Here is a 6,622-nt window from a genome sequence, read left to right as displayed (position 1 = left end):
TAAGAAATCGGCGTCCGGTGAGATTGGGAGCAACGCGATGGTTCCACCGCCCCGAGCCCTCTCCGGCGCCCTGAAACCAGCCCCTTCTGGAACCTGAATCAGGTTCCTCCTTGTAATGCCGCTGCAAGACGGACGAATATCACTGCACAATGCACCCTGCAAGAGCTGGGCAAAACCGAGAGTCACGATAATAGTTAATAAATAGGAAACTAGAACAGCTCTCGATCAAACCATGAGCGGGGGGGGCTGCCGGGAAAAGCACCCCGTGGTACGCAGGATACTGCTTGAGGCAGGAGCAATATGAGCCCCTCCTTTGCACTGACACAGCTTTAGAAATCAAATGTGTTCGTGCCCCTGAAAAATCTGTGATTATCTGCAGCCCAGTGTTTTTTCCCGATGGTGTTTATGCAACAGACAAGGTCAGAGCAGACACTGCTGAAGGAGCCTGTAGCAGTCTGGCCTCAGGAGAGGAGCTTTTTATATTCCGGTTCGCTATCTGTTAACTATTACTGTTTCACACGTGACTCTTGGCTTTGCCTGGAGAGAGATATGTAGATAGCTGGTAAAGCCATTTCAGAAATCTGAGCGACACTGTCATCTGAAATATCTCAAGGGGCACTCAGAAACACGATGGTGTTTGAAATATGCACAGCACTTGGCTTGCCTGAAGGATCGAGCTCCCTGGAGTAGTACAGCAGGGTTCCCACTCAAAAATGGGACAGGTTGGCTGTGCAGAGCTGAGGGTCCCTGTGCTGGCAGCGGGTGGGGCAGGCTGGGGAAACATCTGTCTGACAGGGATGATGAGAAGGTTACGTGGAAGGTAAAGGCACAGACCCGGAGCGATGGCTGCAGCAGTACCCAGGGTGGAGAAGCAGATGGCAGCATTTATCTGGGCGAGGCAGAGATCCACTGCTCCTCAGGATAAGGGGCAGAAAATGGGGAAGGTTTAGATACCTCCCACTTCAAGAGAGGCTGGAGATGACATCTCACTGCCAGGCCTGAGCTATTCCACAGCCAAAGCTGTCCCCAGTGATAAGGGTGGGGCAGGGGCAGTTCGGGCAGATCAGGGGCTCACAGACAGCAGCAGGCAGCCTGCCCTGCCCTGGAGCTGGGCAAGAACCACAGGAGACAGGCAACACATGCCTGGTCCCCTGAGGGAAGGAGGAACTGGGAGTGTATTGTCTTAAGCATTAATGTTAATGCAATCTTAATAATTATTTAGTCAACAGTAATTGCTTACAGAGGAATAATTTGCAGTGTTCGTAAATAACTGTGGTGGTTCTGCAAAATTAATGTAACCAAAGGAAGTGGTAAACATATATGGCATAGGCAGGTTTATCCAGTTTGCAGATGAATCCTTAATGTATTATAAATTTAAAGCATTCAACATTAAAACAGTAAGGGATTTTCTCTTATGTTGTGAATCTGCATAAATTAGTAGTACCTCAAGTTCTTGTCAGCTCTGCTCCAGCACCACTAATTACTGCATACAATCATTTTAGCCATGCGATGCCACTCTCCTGACAGCCTTTGCCAGGTGCTCCCCAGGTTGGAAACACCACTTATCATCCAACATCTGGGATGCTTCAGCCCAGGTATAGAGATTATGAATACCACACAGAATTAGCGGCCAGTAGATGGCTCAGGCAGTCACAGAACAAATTTGCTGTAGTGGAAGGACCAGTCCTACTTCTTCCAAATGACCCCTCTGAAAGCTGTAAGTGGATTTCACTGCAACCTGCTAAAATACACTTTCAGCTATTAAATAGAGAGCAGCTTGTGGGAAATGAGGATGGAGAGATTCCTGTAAAGCGAAATCAGATGCTGAGGAGCCGGCAGACCAAAGGAGTCACAAGGGGAGAAAGAGTGAATCTTTGTATAGTTGAGAAATCACCTTTTGTGCAAATACTTTTTTCTTGTGCAACAGTATTTTCTAACATGGCCTAAGCCAGTCAGACAGGGGTTGGTTGGGGAAGTGGCACCAATGGGCTACTGTAGTCCTGGAAGCTGCCCGGCTCCTGCCACGTGCAGTCCCGTCACACTCACCCTGTGACACTGCCAGCAGCACGGCTGTCACCGGAGCTCCTGGTGTGCCCTGGCTCAGGGTGGTTACTGCTCACGGCGACTCCGCTCTCTCTCTTCTGCTTGGGCAAGGCCCCTCTCAAGGGATCCTCTACCTTGCTGGGACTAGGTCACCCTCCCAGGAGACACCTTGAGAGCTGGGAATTAAGAAAACACGTGAGTTCTATAATTCCGTGTTGCTTGTGTAGCACTCAGATCATGTGGAATCTCGTTAATTGATGGGGCAAAGCAAAATCCATTTTTTAAGTGTGTTTACTGATTCTGCAAAGTGTCCTCCAAGGGATTCCATGTGTTAGAGTGAGGTACAGCCATGCTCTGCCCCAAACCTTGGCCTTACACTCCTGGCCTGCCACACACCCTGGCACGGATGGAGCCAGTGATCATGTCCATCATGGCCACGTCTCACCAGACAGATGGCATCTGGGAAAAAATCATCTTTGGCAACTCTGGAAAAGGCTCTTGGCTCATTCCAGCAGTGCAATATGACTGTGTGTACCCACTGAGCAGGACTGAGGACTGGCTAGTGCAATTCTCACTTGAAACCATATTAATTTACAGGACTTGGAGCTTTTAGGGGCAGTTGTAGCCATCGCTTTCCAGTTCCTGGCACTACTGCGTCAACTTTTCCCTTCCTAAGCAGAGCTGGGCAGACAAGCACTCAGCATAATTATTTTTCGGGTAATCATATTTGTGGTAAGAATATTGCAAAAGAGATGGACCAGGGCACCTGCCTGTAGTATATGTGTGAGGATTTGCAATAAAACCCCCCAAAACACACCTATACTCAAGTAGAGCTAGCTTTCCCAAGACCATCCACCACCCAATCACCAAGGACTTAAGTAATTTTACCTGGTGTAATGTCACTCTGGTCAGGTAAGAGATACCACTTTGGCCTTGCCAGCTGACACCAGCATACGCTTTGACCATAGCTCTGCAGCAGGAGCAGATGCACCGAGGAGCAGCACCCATGCCCTGGGGCAGTATCACCCCATCCTGCATCCATGTCCCCTCAGCCTTTGGGGCAGGACACAGTGATGTGGGTCAGGGCACAGTGATTCAGTACTGAAAAGGAGCCTATAGGAAAGCTGGGGACAGACTTTTTAGAAGGGTATGTTACAACAGGACAAGGGGTGATGGTTTTGAACTAATGGAGCAGAAATTCAAGTTAGACATGAGAAAGAAATGGTTTACACTGAGGGTGGTGAGACATTGTCCCATGTTTCCCATAGAGGTGGTGGATGCCCCATCCCTGGAGACATCCCAGGCCAGGCTGGACGGGGCTCTGAGCAACCTGAGCTGGTGAAGATATCCCTGCTCATGGCAGGGGTGGCACTGGGTGAGCTTGGAAGGTCCCTTCCGACCCACACTATTCTGTGACACTACGAGGGTCAGGGCTCAGCGATGTGGGGCACGGCAGGCAGGGCTGTGTCAGAGCACAGGAAGGCAAGAGTTCTTGCCAGAGAAGAGACAGGATATCTGACAGCACTCAAGGGCTGAGCAGACAGGTTCAAACCCATCGCTACTACTCACACCCGACTCTCCCAGCACAGCCTTTGCTAGAGATTTCTCAGAAGCCCTCTAGGTGGATGTGGTTGTTCCCACCCGGAAACCACCCCACAACGCTGGGAATCTTCAGAGCGCAAGTTCTTCTCCCATCCTACCTGAAAGCGCTGGATATTTCGGTTTCCATCACTAGGTGGTGCAAGAGACACAGGCACAGCAGCCGGCAGGGCAGGGCAGGGCAGGGCTCGGTCTTGGCCTGCCCCATGCCCCTGCACCACAGGCACCCCGTGTGCCCCTTCTGCCCCTGTGCACCCCCACGTACCCCCATGAACCCCCCCCCACATCCTATATAGCCCCGTGCACCCCCATTTATTTACTAATACCACTATCTACCCTCTGCATCCCATACATTCCTCTGCACATCATGCACACAATGCACACCTGTGCATCCCATGCAACCCACAGATCACAGAATCATAGAATACCAAGTTGGAAGGGACAATGAGGATCATCTGATTGAACTTTCTTTGGAAAAAGCCCAGTCTGGAGAAGCTGGCCCACTATCCTAATGTTGGGGAATCCACCACTTGTCTGGGGAGATTATTCCAACAATGTTTGGAAATAATACCCAGGGAGCAGGGAATTTCCAATCAAGGACAGATTAAACACGTCCTGAGAGGGATGCAGGTACCGCCTAGGGACAGGAGCAGGGACCAGGTGGCCTCCAGAGGTCCCTTCCAACCAGCTTTTCCAAGCATGGTGCTCAGCATCCCTCAGGTGAGCACCAGCACCACCACCCCATGGTGCCAGCAGCTTTTGTCTGCTCTAAGGCAGTCAGCTCCAGGAGGACAGACATCTGCCACTCACCTCCCAGCACTCCTTGAGTTAGGAAGTGAAGAAGTCAGGTGTTTAAGTAAAAAAAGTAGCTGTTATTATTAGCAAAGCTAAAAAAAGCCTGAAACTTGCTTGAGCAGCATCTTTGCACAGCAAGAGAGTGACCCTGTGCACATCAACTGCCCAAAGCAGCAGTGCTGGCTGCAGCCCAGGCTCTCCCCACCAGCTCTGTCTCACAAAAGAACTGCTTCAGCACTATGTAAAAATTCAAAATATTTAAACACTGAGGTGGAAGAAGCTGCTCCAGGGCTGGGGGAGCTCTGTGGGTGTCTCCTGACAGCTTGTGCTTTCCCAGGGAGAAAAACAGAGGCAAAATAACTGGCAGGGGAGTGCAGTGTCTGTTTTGTTATAGGCATGGGGAAGAATTTTTTTCCCTAAAGTAATTAAAATAGCCTCTTTCACACATGAGAAAGGGAGGAAATGGAACTTTTGCAAAGACCCTCTTTCCCTTTACCTCCTCCCCTATGGCACAAGGACTTTTATCCTAATACAAATGTAACCAGCTGAGATTTTTTTTTTTTTAAGGTCCTTGGGGCAGCCATCCAATAACAAAAGCAAAGTTAAACAACTCCAAACAAAAGCAGCAGCAGAAAAGGGGTGTGGTGGTGGAAATAATGCCTGGCTAAGTAGGAAATTTTAATGATGATACATGGAAAAAGTTAAACAATTAGAACTTGAATCAGTTTGGCCCTGGTCCCACCTCATTTAGTTAATAAATGGTACCCTTCATTGTGTTTGATCTTATACATTGCTTTTTTCCAACACAGCAAGGAGTTCAGTGAAGGCTCCCAAGGTTGGGCAAGTCAGACCAAGGCAGCTGCTGTATGAGACAGGGCTGCCAGGGGGATAACAGGGGGTCACAGAGGGCCTCTAACACCCCCAGGTGCCCTGTGTCCCCCTCTCCAGTCTCACAGTCAGGGATCACCCCAGGAGCTCAGCCGTGGGACTGACACTCCACAACAGCAGCGCCTGGGGCAGAGGGGCTAGATATCACAATGGCTGTAACATAGAAACACATCTGACATATGTATGCATTCAAGGGTGAATGGAAAAATCACTGGCTAGGGAGTCATAAGCATGTTAATTATCTGAATATGCACAGTAATTAGACGTGGCATTCCACTGACCCAAACTTCATGAAGAGACCTCTCATGCCACGTGTGGATCCTCAGGGGCTTCGCCTTTTAAAATATTTTTAGGCATGTACAAGCAACAGTTTCCATATATGAATGCTTTCCAAATAAAACCTTTTAGATTAAATATCTGCAGGAGGCACTTAACCCACATTACTTCCGACTTTCCCACATACCAATCAACCACTAAAACCAGACCTATCAAGATTTAGCTACATAAGCAAACATCTCTCTATGATACATCAAGCCTGCCCTCATGCTCCTGATCCCCATGCTCTTGCCACCCAGCAGGTTTTTGCTGTTCAAGGGTCAGCAATGATAACATGGGACAGGGATTTGGGGACCAGTTCTGTCCTTACCATGCTGATGTTGCAGCTCCGGGCTCAGGGAATGAGCCTCAGTGGTACCACAGCCAGAACGGTGCACAGGGATTCTTAAGAGCACTGTTTGCTTATGGCTGTACTGTGGTTTACATTATCCTTGGGCAGAAGGATGTTTCCCAGCCTGGGTGCTGCCCAGATCCCTCCCATGGTGACAGGGCAGGTGACACCCTCAGCCCTACAGAGCTGCAGCTCCCTGAGAGCCTGGGCCATCAGGTGGGAGATGGTACCTTGGGAGCAGCACCATGGCTGCTTGGATGCTGCTCATAAATCCTATTCATCTTATGCACAGGCAGACATGATAAAGCTCTGGACCACTGCAGGGTGAGAGGAGCCAACCCTGCAGTTGTTCTCATAATGGGCAGGCTGGTCCTTCTTATCCCTGCGCCCAATGCATGCAGGGTCCCAGGAAGGTCTTGGGAGTTAAAACCAAAACAAATACAAAAAACACCAAACAAAACCAAACAAACCACAACATACAAAAAACCCCAAACAACCCTGCAACAAAAAAATACACACTAAAAGAAACACAACCTAAAACCAAACACCCCCCCACCAAAATACAGATCAAACCTCAAACAAGGGTCTTAATGCCCAGTGCAATGAGAAGTGCAGCTTTTTGTCTCCAAG

The sequence above is a fragment of the Columba livia genome, chromosome 14 (genome assembly GCF_036013475.1).
Source record: "Columba livia isolate bColLiv1 breed racing homer chromosome 14, bColLiv1.pat.W.v2, whole genome shotgun sequence".
Classification (NCBI taxonomy): domain Eukaryota; kingdom Metazoa; phylum Chordata; class Aves; order Columbiformes; family Columbidae; genus Columba; species Columba livia.
Note: the sequence above shows the minus strand (reverse complement) of the source record.